The sequence below is a fragment of the Danio rerio genome, chromosome 4 (assembly GCF_049306965.1).
Source record: "Danio rerio strain Tuebingen ecotype United States chromosome 4, GRCz12tu, whole genome shotgun sequence".
NCBI classification, from domain to species: Eukaryota; Metazoa; Chordata; class Actinopteri; order Cypriniformes; family Danionidae; genus Danio; species Danio rerio.
The window spans coordinates 5,854,329-5,881,419 of NC_133179.1; the positions used below are offsets into that span (position 1 = coordinate 5,854,329).

The 27,091-nt window shown below is 39.0% G+C and overlaps 1 protein-coding gene and 4 long non-coding RNA genes across 6 annotated transcripts in view; 1 reads left to right on the plus strand and 4 right to left on the minus strand.

Annotated features, from left to right (window-relative positions):
* si:dkey-14d8.21 overlaps positions 1-27,091 on the plus strand; it is a 47,971-nt gene that overhangs the window by 1,822 nt on the left and 19,058 nt on the right. The window lies entirely within an intron of this gene.
* On the minus strand, positions 147-3,813 carry LOC141381575 (uncharacterized). Its single transcript, XR_012401803.1, has 3 exons — positions 3,517-3,813; positions 599-697; positions 147-426 (listed from the first exon to the last, which is right to left on the minus strand). It is a non-coding gene; the product is annotated as an uncharacterized lncRNA (long non-coding RNA).
* LOC137491516 (uncharacterized) lies at positions 5,273-8,930 on the minus strand. The gene is made up of 3 exons (XR_011011444.2): positions 8,639-8,930; positions 5,713-5,811; positions 5,273-5,551 (listed from the first exon to the last, which is right to left on the minus strand). It is a non-coding gene; the product is annotated as an uncharacterized lncRNA (long non-coding RNA).
* Positions 10,341-17,276, minus strand: LOC137491505 (uncharacterized). Of its 2 annotated transcripts, XR_012401773.1 has the most exons (5): positions 17,111-17,276; positions 15,631-15,729; positions 13,275-15,459; positions 10,783-10,881; positions 10,346-10,615 (listed from the first exon to the last, which is right to left on the minus strand). It is a non-coding gene; the product is annotated as an uncharacterized lncRNA (long non-coding RNA). The 2 variants fall into 2 exon arrangements; XR_012401774.1 differs by lacking the exons at positions 10,783-10,881; positions 13,275-15,459 and having other exon boundaries at positions 10,341-10,615.
* On the minus strand, positions 21,174-26,157 carry si:dkey-14d8.22. Its single transcript, NR_186854.1, is given in 4 exon segments — positions 21,174-21,624; positions 22,541-23,974; positions 24,153-24,251; positions 25,775-26,157. It is a non-coding gene; the product is annotated as a si:dkey-14d8.22 (long non-coding RNA).

The window sequence follows — 27,091 nt, forward strand, 5'->3', positions numbered from 1 at the left end:
GAGACCCGGGTTCAAACCTCACCATGGCTAATGTCCCACTGAGTTCATTATGTTCATCAAGATGATGGACGCTGATGTGAAACTATTGATGGTTGATGAGTGAATAAACACAAGTTCTCTGAGGAAGAGACTCATAAAGACAAGGGTTCAGATCTGACATATATTCTTGTTTTATTGAATCAGCTCACACACAGGTCAGCAGTCCAACATCAGTTCCAGCAAGTGTTCAGACATGGAGATCTGTGGCTCTGTGGTAAGAGCGCTGCCCCACGGCTTCAGGGGTTGCTGGTATCGGTCCCAGCCAGAACTCTGCGATATGTGTGAATGGTGAGTGAGTGTGAGGCGCGCCTGAAGAAGGGGGGATACCAGTTCGGTCTCCCCCTGGAGCTTCCGGAGCCGTGTCCAGCAGGGGTTATACTTTACAGCCTGCCAAAAAAATTTAAAATGAACTGTATAAATATTCTGGACCTGCGTCCCTTCCCCACCCGTTTCGGTTACCATCATTTACTTTCTAGAGGAGTGACCCTCCACAAAGCAAATGATGGTAACCGACATGTGCAAGACAAACACACACACAATCACACATGATCTACATCACCTGTGCAGCAGCAGATGATCATCATCAGTACAGTCAGTGTCTGTCCACACGTCTCTGCTTCTGTTCAACAGGCTTACAGTCCACAACACGTCACTGATCCTGTAGAGTCGACACACATTATTACACACACTGTATATCTGATCTAACAATAGACAAATATTACATATGTAGGAAATATTGCGCCCTCCTGTGGAGATTTCTCTGAACTACACTTTTGCAAATCTTGAATCTACTGAATTTAAAATATTCGCCCTCTTGTGGGGATTTTTGTGAACTGCACTGCTGCCGCTCTAAAATAAGGAATGTTTCTCCCTCCTGTGGAGATATTTCTGAATTACACCACTGCGAATTTGATGAATTCTAAATGTTCGCCCTCGTGTGGTGATTTTGGTGAATGACACCACTGCAAATCTAATAGTATGAATTTAAACATGTCGCCCTCCTGTGGAGATATTTCTGAATTACACCTTTGCAGATGTGTTGATTTGAAAGTTTGTGTTGATGTTTTCCTGAACTTCAGCACAGCAAATGTAAAGCACTGAGATTTCACCTTCCTGTGGCGCAGCTGTAGTTCTGTGTATTTTCCTCCACTGATGCTGACAACCAGAAACATTTTTATGTGTAAAAGGAAGCAGAAAGTCTTGAGGTCTAAACTAAAAAAATAATTATTATTAAATAGAGACTCATCATCAAATGCTAAATATTACACAGTTTTTATGGGGATCTTCAAATGACAGCGAAGCTTGAGTAAACTGAGGTCATCGTGAGCACAGATCTGCTTCCTGTTGAAGCGAGTCGTTTTCTGTCTTCATCTGCTCCAGGAAAGATCAAAATCTGTTCTTGTTGACTCTATTATTATGATTATTTGAATCAGTTTTTAATCTTTGACATGATTTTGATCAGTGACTGAAGTTAAACATGACCTAATGTAGTGATGTGTTCAGCTGAAGCGTCTGTGTCTGTCAAATCTCTGTTTTCAGGATCTGGGTAATTCTTCAACTACGAGCACTTTTATGTCCTTTGATCAAATATCCAAACATGTATATAACTTTGTTCAAGTTCCTCTTTCTTTGTCAAACTAACAATCAAAGCTACTTAAAAAAATTTAAAAGCCGAAACAAAATGACGGTAAATAAGAGTGTTTTGTATACATGAAAGGCTTGTATCAATTCAAAGTTAATCGGTGAAGCTATTTTTTATTATTTTCACAATAAACTGTTGAAATGTCATTTCCATCACCACACACATAATTAAAAACATTTAAAAAGTTCTCATCACACATTAAAATCTATTCACAATGTATGAGTTCATGCTCTATTTCATATACAAATGCAGTTTATTTATTTTCTAATAAGCTCTTAACCAAATTATATTAAGTTTTAGAGTGTGACAGGTGCACAATTCAGCACACAACTAATTTATTTCACTGACAAATGTATAACTATTATTGATATTGTGGAAATATTTGGTTAAACTAGAAACAAAAATGATCTTAGACAATGTTTGACTGCCATCATTTATGTCATTTAGAAATATAAGCTGTATATTGAGATGTGCTGGAATTGACATTCGTTCAGTTCACGATGGAGAAAATGTTTCTCTTCTTATCTAAGTTTGTCCTCTTACAGATCTTAAAACTAGACAAAGTGTTTAAACTTATGAGGCTATGTTACGTTCATTTTGAACAAGTTTTTTTACTCAACTTCACAAGGCTAAAAGTGCTCGTAGTTGAAGAATGGCCCATCTACCAAGCCAGGTCAGAGGTCATGGAGAGCTCTCGAGGGGAACTGGATTCCTGGTGGATTGAAAACAACTGATTCCTGAGTTTTTCTATTTTATGTGTAAATTCTCTGTAAAGTAATTTTCTTTGTATGCAGGAGAGATTTTCTGTCTTAGTGTAAGGCAGGGAGATCGGCCAGCAAACTCAATGCCAGTGTGAAGCCCTCCTGCTGCAGAACCACAAACTATCTCCCGTAAATTCTCTTAATTTTATTTAATCTGCGGCTCAGAGTCTTCTCTTGATCTGACACAGCAGTCGTTTTGGTCTCAACTGTTCATTTCCCTCCTAACAATGTCAAAATAATTATTGAAGCATACACTCAATCATCTAATCATTCATGGGTCATTATTTGTGCTCACTTTATATTTAACTTCAGCACAAATGCTTGATTAACAATGTGGAAATATCAAACCAATACGAATGTAATGTGAAACCTGAATATTAGCCTGTAGGTAATTAATGCGCCACTCATCAATAAAGACACATAGAACTTGTTTGACGAGCTCTTATATTGGGGATGCAGAATGTTTTCATTGCTTACAGATTTAATTGACGCAGACACAAATGATAATTTTACCAACAAAAATATGAACACATTTCCTTTACTAAATGCCTTATAAAGATGACTGGCTGCTTTATTTTTAATCCTATATTGTATTAAGCCGTTCAATAAGTTTTAAATTATGAGTATTTCTGTTGCTGAATGAAAACGCAATGAGCGGATGTAAAAAATCTTGTGAATTCTGCAAGAGGCATATTTGGTCAGTCTTTCTCCAATAGTATCTGCATGCAGACTTGGATTTGCAAGCTGAGACTGCATATATCAGACTTACAATGTCAGACGCTGCACTCAATGAAGCAAATGACGTCATTGTGAGGGCCGGGGTTTGTATGTGCATTAAAGCGCAGATCCCATTCGCTCCACTAGGCGGCATCAGCGAGCTGCTCTTTTAGTCTGAACAACTTTGACAACAGCAACACAGATCAACACAGGTACACCGTTTTACTAACAAGTTGAGCTCCAGTAGCAGATGACAGCTCAGTGCCAGACTCATAATGTCAGTCAACAGCAGATATTACAGCCCGACAGCGAAGAAAACCCACACCAAGTGCAGAAATGGAGAGTAACGCGACTCACCTGTAAGGGACTTTGCTCTGTTGGTTTAGTTTGTAGTGATGTTGTTGTAGTGTTTGTGTTCAGTCATTGCTCTCTCTCTCTCTCCTCCTCTGCAGCAGTGAAGATACACACGTGTGTTTGTTGTGTTTCTGCTGCAGATCTTTGACCTGCGCTCAACAGCTGATGCTCCTCCACACACTCCTCCACATCCAGGCGGATTCACAGCTCCAGTAAAGGTATTTATGAGCTCATATTTCCAGTAGAGAGTCCAGAAAGTGTGTTTGTTGTGCTGCTGCTCTGTCGCGTGTATGTTGGGGGAGGGACTTTCTGTAGAGAGCATGTGATTGGCCAGATTTGGTGTAGAGTCATCAGTACAGTATGAGGAGACTTTAAAGGTAAATGATGATATTTACAGTGTTTAATTGTGTTTAGTGACATTTAAAGCCCCACAAGCAGCTGTAAGATAATTTGAAACATGTTCATGTGTCTGATTGAAGAATAAGCATGTTTGTCACATTTTGAATAGTGAAATATAATAATATATTCGCATATGATGCAGTTTACATTTATTTAAAATAATTTACATTTGATATGAATTATTTGTGTTTATTTAGTTTTTTTTTTCAAAATGTGTAGAATGTGGTTATCCTCCGATTGGAGAAAGAAATGTGGGTTTATGTGTGTGGTGATGGTGAAGTGGTCAGAGCACACAGCATGACATCTGAAGCTGTCACAGCATACCTGGGTTCAAATCCAAGCACTGCTGCTGCTTTTTACTGCTGAGATAATCAGAAAAACAACATAGTAATGTTATGTGTGTGTTCCCACTCTAATTACCTTGTACTTGCAGTGGTGTGAGCCAGACATTGAGGTGGGTTTCATACCCATGCCTCCGTCATTACCTTGTCCACCGCAATCTTGTGTTCATCCACTAGCCCATCATGGCTTTCAGTCTGTCAGCTGCAGTTTGGGCCACACTGTTTGATTGAATTCCAGCAACCGAAAGTAAAGTAAGCAGTAGTGGGATTTGAACCCATGTCTCCTGTATGTCAGGCAGAGGCTCATCCACTGAACCACAGGGCTTGACATCAGGCAGTCGTTGTTTTGTGAGCCAAATTACAAAGAAATATTTGTCAAACCTTGTTCATGATGAAAACAGTGATAAAGCCTCATTCAGACACATTGATCACCGTCTAGACTCAGTGGCTCAAGTCATAAACTATTGATCTTTAATCAAGGAGACCCGGGTTCAAACCTCACTATGGCTAATGTCCATCTTGACCTCATTATACTGACCAGGAGCCCCTGATGATGGAACGAAACCCATGATGGGTAAATAAACACAAGTTCTCTGAGGAAGAGACTCATAAAGACAAGAGTTCAAATCTGACTTGTATCTCGATTTGGTAGAAATGAGATTCGATCCTTCACACTTCTAAATAGCAGGCGAACGCTCATCCTTTGAGCCACAGGGTTTGACATTTGCCAAAAGGTTTTTTGTGGCCCAAATTACAAAGAAACATGTGTCAAACCTTGTTGGGCATGAGAATAGTGATAAAGCCGCAATCTGACCTCTCCTTCACTGTCCAGACTCAGTGGCTCAGGTCTTAACGTATTGAGCTTTAATCTAGGAGACCCGGGTTCAAACCTCATCATGGCTAATGTCCCACTGAGTTCATTATGTTCATCAAGATGATGGACGCTGATGTGAAACTAATGATGGTTGATGAGTGAATAAACACAAGTTCTCTGAGGAAGAGACTCATAAAGACAAGGGTTCAGATCTGACATATATTCTTGTTTTATTGAATCAGCTCACACACAGGTCAGCAGTCCAACATCAGTTCCAGCAAGTGTTCAGACATGGAGATCTGTGGCTCTGTGGTAAGAGTGCTGCCCCACGGCTTCAGGGGTTGCTGGTTCGATGCCAGCCAGAACTCTGCGATATGTGTGAATGGTGAGTGAGTGTGAGGCGCGCCTGAAGAAGGGGGGATACCAGTTCGGTCTCCCCCTGGAGCTTCCGGAGCCCTGTCCAGCAGGGGTTATACTTTACAGCCTGCCAAAAAATTTAAATTGAACTGTATAAAAATTCTGGACCTTCGTCCCTTCCCCACCCGTTTCGGTTACCATCATTTACTTTCTAGAGGAGTGACCCTCCACATAGCAAATTAAGGGTACCGACATGTGCAAGACAATCACACACATGATCTACATCACCTGTGCAGCAGCAGATGATCGTCATCAGTACAGTCAGTGTCTGTCCACACGTCTCTGCTTCTGTTCAACAGGTTTACAGTCCACAACACTTCACTGATCCTGTAGAGTCGACACACATTATTACACACACTGAATATCTGATCTAACAATAGACAAATAGACAAATATTACATATGTAGGAAATATTGCGCCCTCCTGTGGAGATTTCCATGAACTACACTTTTGCAAATCTTGAATCTACTGAATTTAAAATATTCGCCCTCTTGTGGGGTTTTTTGTGAACTGCACTGCTGCCGCTCTAAAATAAGGAAAGTTTCTCCCTCCTGTGGAGATATTTTTGAATTACACCACTGCGAATTTGATGAATTCTAAATGTTCGCCCTCGTGTGGTGATTTTGGTGAATGACACCACTGCAAATCTAATAGTATGAATTTAAACATGTCGCCCTGCTGTGGAGATATTTCTGAATTACACCTTTGCAGATCAGTTGATTTGAAAGTTTGTGTTGATGTTTTCCTGAACTTCAGCACAGCAAATGTAAAGCACTGAGATTTCACCTTCCTGTGGCGCAGCTGTAGTTCTGTGTATTTTCCTCCACTGATGCTGACAACCAGAAACATTTTAATGTGTAAAAGGAAGCAGAAAGTCTTGAGGTCTAAACTAAAAAAATAATTATTATTAAATAGAGACTTATCATCAAATGCTAAATATTACAGTTTTTATGGGGATCTTCAAATGACAGCGAAGCTTGAGTAAACTGAGGTCATCGTGAGCACAGATCTGCTTCCTGTTGAAGCGAGTCGTTTTCTGTCTTCATCTGCTCCAGGAAAGATCAAAATCTGTTCTTGTTGACTCTATTATTATGATTATTTGAATCAGTTTTTAATCTTTGACATGATTTTGATCAGTGAATGAAGTTAAACATGACCTAATGTAGTGATGTGTTCAGCTGAAGCATCTGTGTCTGTCAAATCTCTGTTTTCAGGATCTGGGTAATTCTTCAACTACGAGCACTTTTATGTCCTTTGATCAAATATCCAAACATGTATATAATTTTGTTCAAATTTCTCTTTTTTGTCAAACTAACAATGAAACCTACTTAAAAAAATGTAAAACCGAAACAAAATGACGGTAAATAAGAGTGTTTTGTATACATGAAAGGCTTGTATCAATTCAAAGTTAATCGGTGAAGCTATTTTTCATTATTTTCACAATAAACTGTTGAAATGTCATTTCCATCAACACACACATTATTAAAAACATTTAAAAAGTTCTCATCACACATTAAAGTGTAATCACAATGTATGAGTTCATGCTCTATTTCATATACAAATGCAGTTTATTTATTTTCTAATAAGCTCTTAACCAAATTATATTAAGTTTTAGAGTGTGACAGGTGCACAATTCAGCACACAACTAATTTATTTCACTGACAAATGTATAACTATTATTGATATTGTGGAAATATTTGGTTAAACTAGAAACAAAAATGATCTTAGACATTGTTTGACTGCCATCATTTATGTCATTTAGAAATATAAGCTGTATATTGAGATGTGCTGGAATTGACATTCGTTCAGTTCACGATGGAGAAAATGTTTCTCTTCTTATCTAAGTTTGTCCTCTTACAGATCTTAAAACTAGACAAAGTGTTTAAACTTATGAGGCTATGTTACGTTCATTTTGAACAAGTTTTTTTACTCAACTTCACAAGGCTAAAAGTGCCCGTAGTTGAAGAATGGCCCATCTACCAAGCCAGGTCAGAGGTCATGGAGAGCTCTCGAGGGGAACTGGATTCCTGGTGGATTGAAAACAACTGATTGCTGAGTTTTTCTATTTTATGTGTAAATTCTCTGTAAAGTAATTTTCTTTGTATGCAGGAGAGATTTTCTGTCTTAGTGTAAGACAGGGAGATCGGCCAGCAAACTCAATGCCAGTGTGAAGCCCTCCTGCTGCAGAACCACAAACTATCTCCCGTAAATTCTCTTAATTTTATTTAATCTGCGGCTCAGAGTCTTCTCTTGATCTGACACAGCAGTCGTTTTGGTCTCAACTGTTCATTTCCCTCTTAACAATGTCAAAATAATTATTGAAGCATACACTCAATCATCTAATCATTCATGGGTCATTATTTGTGCTCACTTTATATTGAACTTCAGCACAAATGCTTGATTAACAATGTGGAAATATCAAACCAATACGAATGTAATGTGAAACCTGAATATTAGCCTGCAGGTAATTAATGCGCCTCTCATCAATAAAGACACATAGAACTTGTTTGACGAGCTCTTATATTGGGGATACAGAATGTTTTCATTGCTTACAGTTTTAATTGACGCAGACACAAATGATAATTTTACCAACAAAAATATGAACACGTTTCCTTCACTAAATGCCGTATAAAGATGACTGGCTGCTTTATTTTTAATCCTATATTGTATTTAGCCGTTCAATAAGTTTTAAATTATGAGTATTTCTGTTGCTGAATGAAAACGCAATGAGCGGATGTAAAAAATCTTGTGAATTCTGCAAGAGGCAGATTTGGTCAGTCTTTCTCCAATAGTATCTGTATGCAGACTTGGATTTGCAAGCTGAGACTGCATATATCAGACTTACAATGTCAGACGCTGCACTCAATGAAGCAAATGACGTCATTGTGAGGGCCGGGGTTTGTATGTGCATTAAAGGGCAGATCCCATTCGCTCCACTAGGCGGCATCAGCGAGCTGCTCTTTTAGTCTGAACAACTTTGACAACAACGACACCAGATCAGCCCAGGTACACGGTTTTACTGGCGTCAAGTTGAGCTCCAGTAGCAGATGACAGCTCAGTGCCAGCCACATAATGTCAGTCAACAGCAGATATTACAGCCCGACAGTGAAGAAAAGCCACACCAAGTGCAGAAATGGAGAGTAACGCGACTCACCTGTAAGGGACTTTGCTCTGTTGGTTTAGTTTGTAGTGATGTTGTTGTAGTGTTTGTGTTCAGTCATTGCTCTCTCTCTCTTCTCTGCAGCAGTGAAGATACACACGTGTGTTTGTTGTGTTTCTGCTGAACATCTTTGACCTGTTTTCAACAGCTGACGCTCCTCCACACACTCCTCCACATCCAGGCGGATTCACAGCTCCAGTAAAGGTATTTATGAGCTCATATTTCCAGTAGAGAGTCCAGAAAGTGTGTTTGTTGTGCTGCTGCTCTGTCGCGTGTATGTTGGGGGAGGGACTTTCTGTAGAGAGCATGTGATTGGCCAGATTTGGTGTAGAGTCATCAGTACAGTATGAGGAGACTTTAGAGGTAAATGATGATATTTACAGTGTTTAATTGTGTTTAGTGACATTTAAAGCCCCACAAGCAGCTGTAAGATAATTTGAAACATGTTCATGTGTCTGATTGAAGAATAAGCATGTTTGTCACATTTTGAATAGTGAAATATAATAATATATTCGCATATGATGCAGTTTACATTTATTTAAAATTATTTACATTTGATATGAATTATTTGTGTTTATTTAGTTTTTTTTTTTCAAAATGTGTAGAATGTGGTTATCCTTACAGTGGAGAAAGAAATGTGGGTTTATATGTGGTGATGGTGAAGTGGTCAGAGCACACAGCATGACATCTGAAGCTGTCACAGCATACCTGGGTTCAAATCCAAGCACTGCTGCTGCTTTTTACTGCTGAGATAATCAGAAAAACAACATAGTAATGTTATGTGTGTGTGTGTTCCCACTCTAATTACCTTGTACTTGCAGTGGTGTGAGCCAGACATCGAGGTGGGTTTCGTACCCAGGCCTCTGTCGTTACCTTGTCCGCCGCAATCTTGTGTTCATCCACTAGCCCATCATGGCTTTCAGTCTGACAGTTGCTGTTTGGGCCACACTGTTTGATTGAATTCCAGCAACCGAAAGTAAAGTAAGCAGTAGTGGGATTTGAACCCATGTCTCTTGTATGTCAGGCGGAGGCTCATCCACTGAACCACAGGGCTTGACATCAGGCAATAGTTGTTTTGTGAGCCTCATTCAGACACTTTGTTCACCATCTAGACTCAGTGGCTCAAGTCATAAACTATTGATCTTTAATCAAGGAGACCCGGGTTCAAACCTCACTATGGCTAATGTCCATCTTGACCTCATTATACTGACCAGGAGCCCCTAATGATGGAACGAAACCCATGATGGGTGAATAAACACAAGTTCTCTGAGGAAGAGACTCATAAAGACAAGAGTTCAAATCTGACTTGTATGTCGATCTAGCAGAAATGAGATTCGATCCTTCACACTTCTAAATAGCAGGCGAACGCTCATCCTTTGAGCCACAGAGTTTGACATTTGCCAAAAGGTTTTTCGTGGCCCAAATTACAAAGAAATATGTGTCAAACCTTGGTCGGTATGAGAATAGTGATAAAGCCCCAATCTGACCACTCCTCCGCTGACCAGACTCAGTGGCTCAGGTCTTGAAGTATTGAGCTTTAATCTAGGAGACCCGGGTTCAAACCTCACCATGGCTAATGTCCCACTGAGTTCATTATGTTCATCAAGATGATGGACGCTGATGTGAAACTAATGATGGTTGATGAGTGAATAAACACAAGTTCTCTGAGGAAGAGACTCATAAAGACAAGGGTTCAGATCTGACATATATTTTTGTTTTATTGAATCAGCTCACACACAGGTCAGCAGTCCAACATCAGTTCCAGCAGGTGTTCAGTCAGGAGATCTGTGGCTCTGTGGTAAGAGCGCTGCCCCACGGCTTCAGGGGTTGCTGGTATCGGTCCCAGCCAGAACTCTGCGATATGTGTGAATGGTGAGTGAGTGTGAGGCGCGCCTGAAGAAGGGGGGATACCAGTTCGGTCTCCCCCTGGAGCTTCCGGAGCCGTGTCCAGCAGGGGTTATACTTTACAGCCTGCCAAAAAATTTAAAATGAACTGTATAAAAATTCTGGACCTTCGTCCCTTCCCCACCCGTTTCGGTTACCATCATTTACTTTGTAGAGGAGTGACCCTCCACAAAGCAAATGATGGTAACCGACATGTGCAAGACAAACACACAATCACACATGATCTACATCACCTGTGCAGCAGCAGATGATCATCATCAGTACAGTCAGTGTCTGTCCACACGTCTCTGCTTCTGTTCAACAGGCTTACAGTCCACAACACTTCACTGATCCTGTAGAGTCGACACATTATTACACACTGAATATCTGATCTAACAATAGACAAATACACAAATATTACATTTGTATCGAATATTGCGCCCTCATGTGGAGATTATGCTGATTTACGCCTTTGCAAATTTTCAATATAATGTATTTAAAATATTCGCCCTCTTGTGGTGATGTTTGTGAACTGCACTGCTGCTGCTCTAAAATAATGAAAGTTTCAGCCTCATGTGGAGATTTTCTGAATTACACCTTTGCAAATCTTCAATCTACTGAATTTAAAATGTTCGCCCTCGTGTGGTGATTTTGCTGAATTACACCACTGGAAATGTAATTGGATTAATTTAAACATGTTGCCCTCCTGTGGAGATATTTCTGAATTACACCTTTGCAGATTCGTTGATTTGAATGATTGTGGTGATTTTTTAGACATTCAGCACTGCAAATGCAAAGCACTGAGATTTCAGCTTCCTGTGGTGCAGCTGTAGTTATCTGTATGTTCATCCACTGATGTTGATAACTATAAAGAAAGGCTTTTCTGCAGTGCAGCTATACATGACAACAGATGGTAAAATGAATGATCAAAAAAGGCGAGTGAATAAAAATGTCTTCAGTCTTGCAATGCAAAGTGCAAAGTAACTCTGTCACCACTGCTTTACTTCTGATATTAACCCTTTCACTGCTGAGTTTTAAAGATTTTATCTGGAAACGGGAGTCTTGTCAGATGTAGCCCTTTTATTTATTATTATTTTTAATTTAACATATTCACACACTTGCTCATCATGTCATCAACTACCTGATAATCCAATTTACATAAACATGTAAGTGATTGTGATTTATAACGTCAGATTGGCGTCGCCATGTTTACTTGCGGCTGTGCGTTTGCCTCATTCATAAAGCAGAACACGCAGGATTGAGCACGTAAATTCACCAGTTACTCCCCAAATACATGCAAGTAAGTGGCTGGTGAACTTAGAGAAGAGTAGATTCAACTTTATAGTTACTTAAGCAGGGACTTTATGGTTCTCACTTCAAAGCGGAACAAAAGTAGGATTCTTTAATGATTTACCCTGCTGTTAAACTCCCTCCTCATCCCTGTCTATGAGGCTCTGAACTCCGTTTCAGTGTGCGAGAGAGACCGTATTCACTCCACTCCACTCTGAACCAAAGTGTTTTTAAATAATCAAACGTCCTCATGTGGCACGACACAACAAATCGATTATGAAATTCGTTGCCATCGCTTTTAGCAATCAATTTTATTGATTTAATCGATTCATTGTTGCCGTCCTAATGGAAATATCAAACAAATATTGATGTAACATAAAACTATTCGTCACCTTGGAATTATAAGGCTATATCTGCATTCTGAATGATTTCGAGATATTGAGCTTCAAAGTTTTTGCATTCCATAGCAAACAGTATGTGTGCAACATTTGCTTTTTAAATAAAAAGTCTTAAAATGTAAACAACTTTTAAAAATCATCCCATACTGTGAATAAGTTGTCAATTAATAAGAATGTCAATAACTCAATTTTGAAAAAAAAAAAAAAAAACGTCGGATAGAACCTTATAATTCTAAGGTGACGTATTGTCAAAAAATGATGATTACAGACTTGACATCAAATATTGCCAAATTAAATGTCAAAAATGTTCTTTAAAGCTTGTGACTTTCTCATAATGCTGTTATTCACTCTAGATTGTCATTAAGTCAGTATGTAATTAATGTACCACAGATCAATAAACACATTTAATTTATCTGACAAGCTCTTATATCGGGGATGCAGAATGTTTTCATTGCTTACAGATTTCACTGACGCAGACACAAGTAATAATTTTAGCAGCAAAAACACGACCACATTTCCTTTCATCAATGCTTAATAAAGATGACTGCTTATGAAAGATGTATATATATTGTATTAAGCCGTTCATAAAGTGTTGAATTATAAGTATTTCTGTTGCTATATTAAGATGCAATAAGTGGATGTAAAAAAATCTTGTGAATTCTGTAAAAGGCAGACTTAATCTGTCTTTCTCCAATAGTATTTAGATTCAGATTTGGATTTGCAAACTGAGACTGCATAAATCAGACTTACAATGTCAGACACGATGCACTCAATGGAGCTAGTGGCTTCACTGTAACGGGTGGGGTTAGGTGTGCGCATTAAAGCGCAGCTCCCATCCGCTCCACTAGGCGGCATCAGCGAGCTTCTCTTTTAGCCTGAACACCTTTGACAACAGCGCCACAGATCAACACAGGTACACCGTTTTACTGGCGTCAAGTTGAGCTCCAGCAGATGACAGCTCAGTGCCAGACTCATAATGTCAGTCAACAGCAGATATTACAGCCCGACAGTGAAGAAAAGCGACACAGAGAGCAGAAATGGAGAGTAACGCGACTCACCTGTAAGTGACTTTGTTTCGGTGGGTTTGTTTGTAGTGATGTTGCTGTAGTGTTTGTGTTCAGTCATTGCTCTCTCTCCTCTGCAGCAGTGAAGATACACACGTGTGTTTGTTGTGTTTCTGCTGCACATCTCTCCTCTTTCTGATGCTCCTCCACACACTCCTCCACATCCAGGCGGATTCACAGCTCCAGTAAAGGTATTTATGAGCTCATATTTCCAGTAGAGAGTCCAGAAAGTGTGTTTGTTGTGCTGCTGCTCTGTCGCGTGTATGTTGGGGGAGGGACTTTCTGTAGAAAGCATCTGATTGGCCAGATTTGGTGTAGAGTCCTCAGTACAGTATGAAGAGACTTTAGAGGTAAATGATGATATTTTACAGTGTTTAATTGTGTTTAGTGACATTTAAAGCCCCACAAGCAGCTGTAAGATCATTTAACATATGGTTGATGTGTTTGACTGAAGAATAAGCAGGTTTTTCACATTTTGAACAATGAAATATAATAATATATTAGCATATTATGTAGTTTGAATGTATTTTGTATCATTTACATTTGATATTAGTTATTTGCATTTTTTTAGATTTTTTTTTCAAAGTGTGTAAATGTGGTCATCCTTACATTGGAGAACGAAGTGCTGCTTTGTGTGTGTGCTGATGGTGTAGTGGTCAGAGCACACAGCCTGAGATGTGAAGTTCTCACAGCATACCTGGGTTCAAATCTGAGTCCTGTTACTGCTCTTTACTGCTGATCCAAATACAAAAAACTCAAGTGTTTTTCCTCAATCCTGCACTGATTACTTTCCTTTCAGCAGTTCCTTTGGTTTGATCCACACAGTGTAGTGAGTTTCGTACCCAAGCCTCTACTGTAGTCTCATTCACATTGACTGTGTGTTCAGCCACTAGCCCATCATGGCTTTCCTGCTGTTTGGGCTACTTTGTCTGACTGAATTTCAGCAAATGACAGTAAAGTAAGCAATAGAGAGATCTAAACCTAGGTCTCCTGCATGAAAGCACATTGTTACATGACTTACACCACTAATAGAGTAAATTCAGACTGCTGGAGATTGGTTTTATTGAGAAAGTACTTGTAGCAAGTGAGGGATTCGATCCTTTAGTCTTCTGTACGCCGGTCAAACACTTAGCCACTGAGCCAGAGGGCTTGACTTTTGGTAGTGGTCTTCTTGTAAGCCAAATTACAAAGACAATCATCTCACATCACGGTTAACATTGGGAAATAGATAAAGCTCCATTCAAACATTAGCTTCTAACTCCAGACTCAGTGGCTCAGGTCATAAAGTGTTGAACTTTAATTAAAGAGACCCGGGTTCAAATCTCACTATGGCTAATGTCCAACTTGAGCTTATTATATTCACCATCAGTGTCCTGCCCTGGTGATGGAAGCTAATGGTGAATATAATGAGCTTGAGTTGGATGATGGACACTGATGTGAAACCCATGATGATTGAGTGAATAAACACAAGTTCTCTTAAGAAGAGACTCATAAAGACAAGAGTTCACATCTGACTTGCATCTTGTTCTGGCAGTAGTGAGATTCGAACCTTCAAAGTTCTGTACGAGAGATGAACGCTCATCCACTGAACCACAGGGCATGATTTTGGACATGGTTGTTTTGTGAAACAAATGACAAAAAACATGTGTCAAACCTTGGTAATGATGAAATTAGTGATAAAACCCCACTCAGATATCTCCTCCAACATCAGACTTGGTGGCTCAGGTCATAAAGTGTTGGGCTTTAAACAAGAAGACCCGGGTTCAATCCTCACTATCGGTAATGTCCAACTCCAGCTCATTATATTCACCATCCTGATGATGGAAGTTGGTGTGAAACCCATGATGCGTGAGTCAATAAACACAAGTTCTCTGAGGAAGAGACTCATAAAGACAAGTGTTCAGATCTGACATATATTCTTGTTTTATTGAATCAGCTCACACACAGGTCAGCAGTCCAACATCAGTTCCAGCAAGTGTTCAGACAAGGAGATCTGTGGCTCTGTGGTAAGAGCGCTGCCCCACGGTTTCAGGGGTTGCTGGTATTGGTCCCAGCCAGAACTCTGCGATATGTGTGAATGGTGAGTGAGTGTGAGGCGCGCCTGAAGAAGGGGGGATACCAGTTCGGTCTCCCCCTGGAGCTTCCGGAGCCGTGTCCAGCAGGGGTTATACTTTACAGCCTGCCAAAAAATTTAAAATGAACTGTATAAAAATTCTGGACCTTCGTCCCTTCCCCACCCGTTTCGGTTACCATCATTTACTTTGTAGAGGAGTGACCCTCCACAAAGCAAATGATGGTAACCGACATGTGCAAGACAAACACACACACAATCACACATGATCTACATCACCTGTGCAGCAGCAGATGATCATCATCAGTACAGTCAGTGTCTGTCCACACGTCTCTGCTTCTGTTCAACAGGCTTACAGTCCACAACACTTCACTGATCCTGTAGAGTCGACACACAAATAAACACATTATTACACACTGAATATCTGATCTAACAATAGACAAATACACAAATATTACACATGTATGAAATATTGCGCCCTCCTGTGGAGATATTTCTGAATTACACCTTCGCTAATGTAATGAATTTAAAACCTCGTGTGGTGATGTTGGTGAATTACACCACTGCAAATCTAACTGAATTCATTTCAGCTTTTCGCCCTCCTGTGGAGATATTTCTGCATTACACACTTGCTAATCTAATACAGTGGTTCTCAAAGTGGGGGTCGGGACCCCCCGAGGGGTCGCGGGGCAATAAAGGGGGGTCGCCTGGTGATTTCCAAAAATCTATTTATTTTTATTAAACCATTAGAATTAACATATTTTATCCATAACTATACCTAAAATAAAAACAGTCGTTTATAGTTACTATATACTATATAGTTAATATAGTAGCTTATAGTTACTAGTTCTATTGGATTGCGACCCCTGGGGTAATTACATTATATTAAAGGCAGCAATAGCATCAGTACATTTTGATTTTATAACATCAGGTTATACTTTCTGGCACATTTAAAGCACTGACACAAATTTAATTGGTGTGTCTGCGTCATTGCATGCAAGGTTTCTGTATTTATAACCACCTCAGAGGATATTGGGGGTCGCGAGTCACTGACATTGTTATTTTGGGGGTCGCGGGCTGAAAAGTTTGGGAACCCCTGATCTAATAGATTTGTCAGAGTCTGTCCATACACACACACACACAGCTCTGCTTTACACTCCACAACACATCAGTTATTCTGTAGAGACATTCGGACATTACTAGACTCACTACATGTCTTAAAGTCAACGATAATTCAGAAATACCTCTGTTAATATCTCATATAAAACATGCAACATCAGACAGATAGATGGTATATTGCAGTAATGCTCCATCAGTCACTGTTATTCATCTACTGTTGTTCTCTGTTTACTTCTGATGATGCTTTAATTAAATGACTCTTACAGGCCACAGAACTGACATATAAACACTGAACAGAAACAAAAACACTTTCCCTCCTTCAGTAAGTGTGTTTGATGCTTGTCTGCTGTGTGTGTGTTAATAACATGTGCAGATTTCCATCATTAAAGTCAATTTCTGTCCACTAAACCCAGACTAAAAACTCTTAATCTGTCAGACCAACAAAACATCACAACAAGAGATTACAGAGACAACAAACTCCTGCAAACATGAGTCTACAGAGCTGCTACAGCACTGCAATATCAACACAGACTAATATTGATGCTGTAATATGAGCGTGTGGCTCATTCTGATGTAAATACCACAGTAAAAGTGGCAGGTAATATCTCCAGATCACTGTTGACAGGATAAATTCACTTACTCAGAGGTGAATCGCGTTGACATGCTGGATTCCTCCATTTTACCGGTCTGCCTGTCAGATTAATGTGCAGATGAGCAGGAAAATAAGCTGTTTAAGTGTCATTATTGTATTAATTCTGCAGGATCTGCATGTGTTGTTGTTTTCATCAAGCGTCATGTCGTCCATCATTGAAAGGTGTCAGACTGAAGGTGAACCCGCTCTCGCCGCCTTGTGGAGCGGAGGGAAAACTGCACTTTTGATTTGATCCACTAATCCTAACAGTGCAGTGATCACATTTGACAGTTTGATTCATAAACTGCGTGTTTATAAACGTTACTTCATATCATGTTTTTCATATAACATCCTGTGCAGATGAAGCCATGGCCGTTTAACTTATTTAACTGTGTCATTCACTACAGTGACCACAGGAGGGCGCGCAGCAGTTTTGCCCTTTCACCTCTGCTGATTGACCACCTGATGACGCTTGATGACGACAACCACAACAACAACACACGCAGATGCTGCAGATGACAGATATTAATATTTACACTTTAAACACAAATATTACCAGCTAATCTGCAAATTAAACAGACACACAACCCGTTACAATGGAGGACTCGAGCTTGTCACGCGACTCAGCTGACAGTAAGTGGATTTCCTCATGTACAGCAGATGTGTTGATAGTTGTTGCGGTGCATTTACAGTCTGTCAATGTTTAATCCACTGATATTCACATCATCAAGAGTAAGATGTGTGTCTGTGTTGATCCTGCAGTCGTTGTGTGAAGCTCTGGTGTTTATTTCTGCTGTTAATTCTTCTAGTGCTGAACACTGTAGTGAGAGTAAATGACAGGATTATTTAAAGTGTCCAGATATGAAACACATGAGATGAAGGACACTTTGCTGATGTTAGTGACTGCTGTTCATTCCGTTTCATTGTTTCTGTAAACTAGTGATGATGTTCAGAGATCTGTCAATATTTTAATCAGGCTTTTTTATTCAGTGTTGCTGTTTTGTGCTGTAAAACTGTATTTAACACCAAAGTGAACAGTAAAACACTGATGCAGCATCACTGAAGTATAACAGAGTCTGCTGTATTTTATCAATATCACACATTAATATTCGATATTTTATTAGTTTTAATCCTGAAATTCAAAATGTCCAACAATATTTTCTGTATTTGTCTCTTTCTAGAGCAGATATGTGTGTATTAATGCATTTCTGTCTTGACTGCAGAATCTTCTGGACAGTAAACCTGTTGAACAGAAGCAGAGACGTGTAGACAGACACTGACTGTACTGATGATGGTCATCTGCTGCTGCACAGGTGATGTAGATCATGTGTGTGATTGTGTGTGTGTGTTTGTCTTGCACATGTCGGTTACCATCATTTGCTTTGTGGAGGGTCACTCCTCTAGAAAGTAAATGATGGTAACCGAAACGGGTGGGGAAGGGACGAAGGTCCAGAATTTTTATACAGTTCATTTTAAATTTTTTGGCAGGCTGTAAAGTATAACCCCTGCTGGACACGGCTCCGGAAGCTCCAGGGGGAGACCGAACTGGTATCCCCCCTTCTTCAGGCGCGCCTCACACTCACTCACCATTCACTCATATCGCAGAGTTCTGGCTGGGACTGATACCAGCAACCCCTGAAGCCATGGGGCAGCGCTCTTACCACAGAGCCACAGATCTCCTGTCTGAACACCTGCTGGAACTGATGCTTGACTGCTGACCTGAGCTGTGATTGGACAATAAATTAGTTAAAGTTTGAACCCACATTTCTCCAGCCTCCTCCTACATGTTTCAGTGTTTATCCACTCACACTATTGTACTCTTCACACTCAGTGAGAGCTTTCAGTCCTTTTTGTTTTGATCACAACAATGTAAAGTCAGCAATAGCAGGATCTGAACTCAGGACTCCCAGGATTGAAGCGCAATGCTTTACCACCTGAGCTATTGAGACTGACAAATGAGCAGATCATTTACAGCTCTTCATCTGTGTTTTCTGTACAGTACAGAAATTACAGACATTTCTTAATGTTTGTGTTTTTATTCACAGCACAGATGGAAAGTAAAGGAGTGTGAAGAGAAGACGCGACTCAAACACAGGTGAGACAAATCTCTTATCTGCCCTGATGCTGCTTTTGAATCACTGATTCATTAAACTCCGAATCTTTAATTTGAATCTTTAATTTGAATCTTTAATTTGAATCTTTAATTTGAATCTTCAATTTGAATCTTTATTTTGACTCTTTGATTGAATCAGTGGTTCAGAGCACACATTTTTCTGCCAATCCTGATTTTAGAAAGATGCTCAACAAAATCCTGAGATGTCAGTGTTTCTCCACTAGAGGGCGCTGATGTGATAAATCTACAATATAGTTTAAGCTGATCTTCAAAACAAATGAGCTGAATTATTGAAAAGCATCAATCATCACCACTCGACTCTCTTTATCTTCACACAGACATTCAGCCTGAGCTAGAAGAGACGTCTAGAAGAACCAGACGGTAAGAGCATCTTACTTTAGCTGACTCTGTCTGACCAAATCAACAAGCTCAGTTTAGATGACAGACATGAATAATCATCAGACATTAACAATCAGCAGACATTAATAATCATCAGACATAAATAATCGTCAGACATTAATAATCAGCAGACATTAATAATAAGCAGACATTAATAATCAATAAGTCAGTGACGTGTAAAATCGGGCCTGTCTTAATAGCAACACTTGCTGTCTTTGCTTTGAGCTCTTGTGTTCTTGCTGCTGATTTCTGTGTTTGATCAAGTGTTCAGTATCAGACTGCAGGAGTCGACATGTCTGATGCTCTTACAGGACACGTGTGCTCTGTCTAGGGCTGCTCGATTTTGGTAAAAATCATAATCATGATTATTTTGGTCATAATTGTAATCACGATTATTCCAAACGATTATTAGTTGAAGTCAAAATTATTAGCGCTCCTGAGAATTAACAAAAATATAAATATTTCCCAAATGATGTTTAACAGAGCAAGGAATTTTAACAGTATTTGCTCTAATGAAAGGCTTATTTGTTTTGTTTTGGCTAGAGTAAAAGCAGATTTAAATATTTTGAAACCTCTTTTAAGGTCAATATTATTAGCCCCTTTAGGCACTGTATATTTTAGATTGTCTGCAGAAGAAACTACTGGTATACAATGACTTGCCTTATTACCCTAATAAAGCCTTTGAATCACACTTTGAATTTGAATGTTTGTATTTAAAAATATAATGTACTGTCATCATAGCAAAGATAAAATTAATCGGTTATTAGAAATGAGTTATTAAAACTAATATGATTAGAAATGTGTAGAAAAAAATCTTCTTTTCATTAAACAGAAATTGGGGAGGAAAAGGGTTGCTAATATTCAGGAGGGCTGATAATTCTGACTTCAACTGCATATATTATTTTCCTCCCTGCAAAGGAAAGAGAAATAAATACATTAAATAAAAATATGAAACAAACTGCTTTAAGCATCTTCACCGTAAGAAAAACACTTTCGCTACAAAAGTCCTTCAGTCGAGAGCAGAGAGGGATTTTCTCGTTGTTTTATTAATCATGATAAAAACAGGCGGCAGCTGTTTGTGCTCTGTCACTTTAATGGTTTCGCTTTTACGTGTCTTTTGATTCTCAACTCGTTTGTTTATTACACAAATGAGGGTTAATATGAATAATCACTAAACTCTGCGTTTTGACACCTATTTGAACATTAAAGCGCTCACGTTAATGACTTTAGATGTTTGTGCTCTCTGCCTGTCGCAATATGCGAATGAGACCAAGTGCAGACCGCATGCTTCTGACTGTGTCTGTGCGCCGCACACACACGCACATAAGCATGCAGTCTTTCGCACTTTTAAGAGCAACAAGTAAGGACAACTGGAAAGGGGGCGGTAAATAATGGAATAACCGTTTATCTCCATTAATGGTTTTTCATAATAGTTAGAAGCCATAATCGAAATCGGATTTTCGATTAACTGCACAGCCCTAGCTCTGTCTACACTTTACCTGCAGCAGTAGTTTATTATCTGTAAATGAGGTGACAGTAATGAGCTCAATCTGACTGCTCTGACAGTCATAAATGCTGCAATTCTTTCTTATTACTGTCAGGTTATAGATCTTATCAGCATAACTTTAACACTGAAGACTAGAACTAGAACTTGATGCCTGATGGGAAACGTTCAGCCTCAGATATCATGTTCAGATGCTCTGATGTGTTCAAGAGCAGACGTGTGTGTATTGAAACAGGCCCGTAATCAGGTGGACATTATAGGTAAAGAGTGTAAAGTCAGGGCTTCATCAGTGAGGATATGATGAAGAACCACCTTCCTCTTCCTCATGGCTTCAGTTCACATGTAAAGCTGTATTTCCTGATCCTGCACATGGCTTCTCTCTTCTTGAAATCCTCAGCGTGTTTCAGAGAGCTGCATGAGCTGAACTGAGTCCATCAGAGACGAGAGAGAGACGACATGTGCAGCGTAATGAACAGATATCAGTGTAGATCCATCACCAGAAGACATCTAGTAAAACAAAACAACACATCAAGAGGTTATTTACCAGATGCTGCATCCACTGATTCAGTTCTGAGTGCAGGAGCAGAAAGGCTGACGTCCATCATGTGCACTGATCACATAATCAGTCTTCTTATTATTATTAGTTTCATGTCAGACTGCAAACAACACTAATCAGGTGCATATCGCCACCTACTGTATCGGAGTGTGCAGGAGGATCATGTGCTGGAAATTGACTTTTAAAAGTCAGATATTAGTCTTGAGTCATCTCTTTTAAAGTTATTAAATGTGTTAATTACGTTATAGGATGTAGTAATGTTATGTTATTCTTGTGTATTTTTTATTTCATCAGCTGGGTTTTAGATAAATATATCACTTTAAAAACTTATTTATCCCAGTATATATCTTCTATCTTTTGTTAAAGCATTATTATCATTATTATATAATCCTATAATATATCCTTAATCTAGCTGTGTATGCCTCAGATATCCCACAACTGCTCCTCTGCAAATGTGTGTCTCCTCAGTGATTGACAGCTAATATAAATCCGCCTCCAGCAATAAACTGACCGTCTGTCTGGAACTCGCAAACGCGCACACGCGGAGTGATACAAACTGTGAACAGTGTCAATGTTGTTCGGTCTGAGTATCAGTCCGCTCCGAGTTCCAGGACTAACTTGTGCAACATAGAGTTTATTTGCTTTATAAATGTGCATGTTTAAACATTTAAAGTGTAAAGAGCCAATGAAGCTACTAGTTCTGCTTAAACTAATATAATCTGCGTCACAAATCCAAATCGCTGATTAAACACGACACACATCAGGATGAACTGAGGATGAATTAGCTTTACACACACACACACACTACAGGCAGATCGCCGTGTGTACACACTGAACACGTGCTTAATTCAACAGCATAAGTCTTACCCTCTCAGTTGAGTGCACAGAGTTAACTCACGATGTTTTGCGAGTCGAAATCCTGTCAAAATGATGACTTTGTTTACAACTGGATGAGTTTAAAGCTTCAGTCTCCTGTGTGCTGCTGCAGCTCGTGTTGATCCTGAACTGCAGTTCTCCAGCGCTCCACTAGACGGCGTCACGCACTGACAGACGCACAGAGACACGCCCCCTGTCAGAGCACAGCCTGGACTTCAGCAGCGGGTGAGTTTCAGCATTCATTTACTCTTATTGTGTTAATATGATCATGTTTGAGTGCTGTAATGAAGAGCACATCAGTATATTCAGAATTAGAGCTGCACTGAATTAATTCTGTCACTGACCGAGCTGTTTAGGCTGCAGAGAAGTGAAATTTCTGGCTGATTATTGATGTTTGGGTTATCACGACTCATAAAGGATGTGATGGAGGCTTTGATTAATCTGTTTCTCTGCTAATGATTGTTTTTGTCATGTGCTGTACTGTACTGTAGCTAATGCAGACCCTCAGTTTATCCAGATCCTCTAGTTAATGTCATCAGATAGTGAAAAACTGTTAGATTCTGATTGTAATCATTTATATTTGGACATTTCTGTGTTTATTTCTATATACTGATGTTTAAATCTTATTTAATTGTGTTTTCATGCTTAATTAATTTTTTTTTCTATTTGACATCTAAAAATGTGCTCGTGTTAACCAGAAGCTCCTGCATTAGTGTGGCTGGTGATGGTCCAGTGGTCAGAGCACATGGCATAAGCTCTGAACCCTCACAGAGGACCTGAGATCAAACCCCTCCTCAGAGCATGAGGGATCTTTAACATATTTATAATGAAATCGCAGCTCATCTACAGGTAAAGAGTCAAACATGAACTCCTGCAGGTGTTCAGACAAGAGATCTGTGGCTCAGTGGTAAGAGCTCATCATATCAGATCTCATCCATCACAGTTGATCTGGGTTCAAACCTCACTTCAGAAGATTGAGTCAACACAAGTTTATTTTTATTCAATTCTTTATTGTGAATTCACAGGTCAGCAGTCAAACATCAGTTCCAGCAGCTGTTCAGTCAGGAGAGGCGAGAGGAGGATGCAGATGGCATGAAATTATTTTAATGCTCACACTTAACCCCACCCCTAACCACACCCCTCACAGTGACATCACTAGCTCAATTAGGTGGATTGTGTCTGACACTGCAAGTCTGACATATGCAGTCTCAGCTTGCAAATCTAAGTGTGCATCCAGATAATATCATCTGTGGTAAGAGCGCTGCCCCACAGCTTCAGGGGTTGCTGGTATCGGTCCCAGCCAGAACTCTGCGATATGTGTGAATGGTGAGTGAGTGTGAGGCGCGCCTGAAGAAGGGGGGATACCAGTTCGGTCTCCCCCTGGAGCTTCCGGAGCCGTGTCCAGCAGGGGTTATACTTTACAGCCTGAAAGAAATAAAATCAACTGTAAAAAAAAAATACACCTCTGACCCTTCCACACCCGCTTCGGTTACCATCATTTACTTTCTAGAGGAGTGACCCTCCACAAAGCAAATGATGGTAACCGACATGTGGAACAGTCAAACACACACACACACACAATCACACACATGATCTACATCACCTGTGCTGCAGCAGATGATCATCATCAGTACAGTCAGTGTCTGTCCACACGTCTCTGCTTCTGTTCAACAGTCTTACAGTCCACAACACTTCACTGATCCTGTAGAGTCGACACACAAATACACACATTATTACACACACTGATCTAACGTTATAAAAAAAGTACAATTATTTCATATTTATATAATAGTGCTGATTGTATTATACTTTAGTAATTAATCACTTTAGTTTAAATTTTGCACTTCACTTTTTATCATTGTACTTTCACATTTTTGAATTACCCAGAAGTCAATATAATATAATATAATATAATAAAATATAATATAATATAATAAAATATAATATAATATAATATAATATAATAAAATATAATATAATAAAATATAATATAATATAATATAATATAATATAATAAAATATAATATAATAAAATATAATATAATATAATATAATATAATAAAATATAATATAATATAATAAAATATAATATAATATAATATAATAAAATATAATATGATATAATATAATATAATATAATATAATATAATATAATATAATATAACTGTATATAATATAAATGTGTCGCCCTCCAGTGGAGTTTTTTGTGAATTGCTCTGCATCAAATATAATTAGCTTAAACACGTGGCGCTCTCTTGTGGTGATTTATGTAAACTGCACTGCTGCCATTCTACATACTAATGAAATTAGCCAATAGTTTCGTCCTGATGTGGGAATTTTGCTTAATTATTACACCATTACACAAATATCTAGTAACTAATTGAAATATTTTGCTCTCATTCAGCATTTGTGTGAATTAGGGTCTCCCCCTGGGGTTTCCAGTACCTTGACTAACAAAGGTTTTACTATATCTGACACACTGAATAAAAAAAAAGAGCTGTATAAAATGCTCAGTGATGGTAACTGATATGTTTAGCACAGATATAAACACACATGATCTACATCACCTGTGCATCAGTCATCATCAATATGATCCACCGCCTGTCATACACCTTTACACTCCACAACACATCAGTTATTCTGTAGAGACATTCAGACATTACTAGACTCACTACATGTCTTGAAGTCAATGATAATTCAGAAATACCTCTGTTAATATCTCATATAAAACATGCAACATCAGACAGAGAGATGGTATATTTCAGTAATGCTCCATCAGTCACAGTTATTCATCTACTGTTGTTCTCTGTTTACTTCTGATGATGCTTTAATTAAATGACTCTTACAGGCCACAGAACTGACATATAAACACTGAACAGAAACAAAAACACTATTTCCCTCCTTCAGTAAGTGTGTTTGATGCTTGTCTGCTGTGTGTGTGTTGATAACATGTGCAGATTTCCTTCATTAAAGTCAATTTCTGTCCACTAAACCCAGACTGAAAACTCTTAATCTGTCAGACCTACAAAACATCACAACAAGAGATTTACAGAGACAACAAACTCCAGCAAACATGAGTCTACTGAGCTGCTACAGCACTGCAATATCAACACAGACTAATATTGATGCTCTAATATGAGCGTGTGGCTCATTCTGATGTAAATACCACAGTAAAAGTGGCAGGTAATATCTCTAGATCACTGTTGACAGGATAAATTCACTTACTCAGAGGTGAATCGCGTTGACATGCTGGATTCCTCCATTTTACCGGTCTGCCTGTAAGATTAATGTGCAGATGAGCAGGAAAATGAGCTGTTTAAGTGTCATTATTGTACTTATTCTGCAGGATCTGCATGTGTTGTTGTTTTCATCATACGTCATGTCCTCCGTCATTGAGAGGTGTCAGATTAAAGGTGAAACCCGCTCTCGCCGCCTTGTGGAGCGGAGGACAAGCTGCACTTTTGCTTGTGTGGATTAATTATTTGGATACTAATGAAGTCATAAACTGCACTTTTATATAAGTTCCTTCATATCATGTTTCATATAATATCTGACACCATTTAATAAATTAAATGTCTAAATATATGGCGCAAATCAGCTCACTCTTTCACTTTCTTGATCTTTCTTTCCAACAACAAAGAAATCTCCTGAGATAATGACACCATGCAGAGAATAATGTTTGATATGTATATATGTATGTATATATTATTATAGTCATTGTTTGATTTAATTGCATCTTAACACAAGCATCTAAATAGCTTTTAATAGACTTTAAAAATTCAACTGGGGAAGTCCTAATTGAGTCTTTTGTTTTAATATCTGCAAAATAATTAGCAAACTAGTAACAATAGCATAACAAATGTAATATATTTCTATATTATAACATGTAAAATTTGAGCAAAAATAGTTTATGATGTATCAATTGCATTCATTTTATTAATCGTATGGTTTTCTTATATAAAAATATGAGTTAAGGTAACTAAACAATTGTGTTGAATTGTGTGTATTTCACTGACGCACCACTTGCATACAATGGTAAAACTCGAGCTTTAAATTATTCTGTATTTGACAAATCAACCCCCCCGAGTGCCTAGTGGTCCCCCTGACCACCATTTTGTCCACAAAAAGAAATTCCTCTGTCCACGAACAGCCTATTTCATACATTGGGATAGATTGTTAGTAGGATGTCCAGATCTCAGCTTCTGGACACAGTAGAGAGCCCAAACCTGCGTTTCTGTGCTAGTCTGGACACGCCCTGTCTAGGGTGTGAATTTGAAGAAGATTGGAAAAACTTGAAAATTTGACCCAAAAAAACTCCAAGGGGTACCCCTTATAGATTTTTTGGGTCAAATTTTCGACTTTCACCAATCTTCTTCAAATTCACAGCATAGACAGGGCATGCCCAGACTAGAACAGGAAGCCAGGTTTCAGCTTGCTAGCTCATGTAGAAGCTGAGATCTGGACATCCCACCTGCAATCTGTTCCATTCATAACAATAGGTGGTTGCTGGACAGTGGGATTTTGAGGTTTTAACAGCAGGGG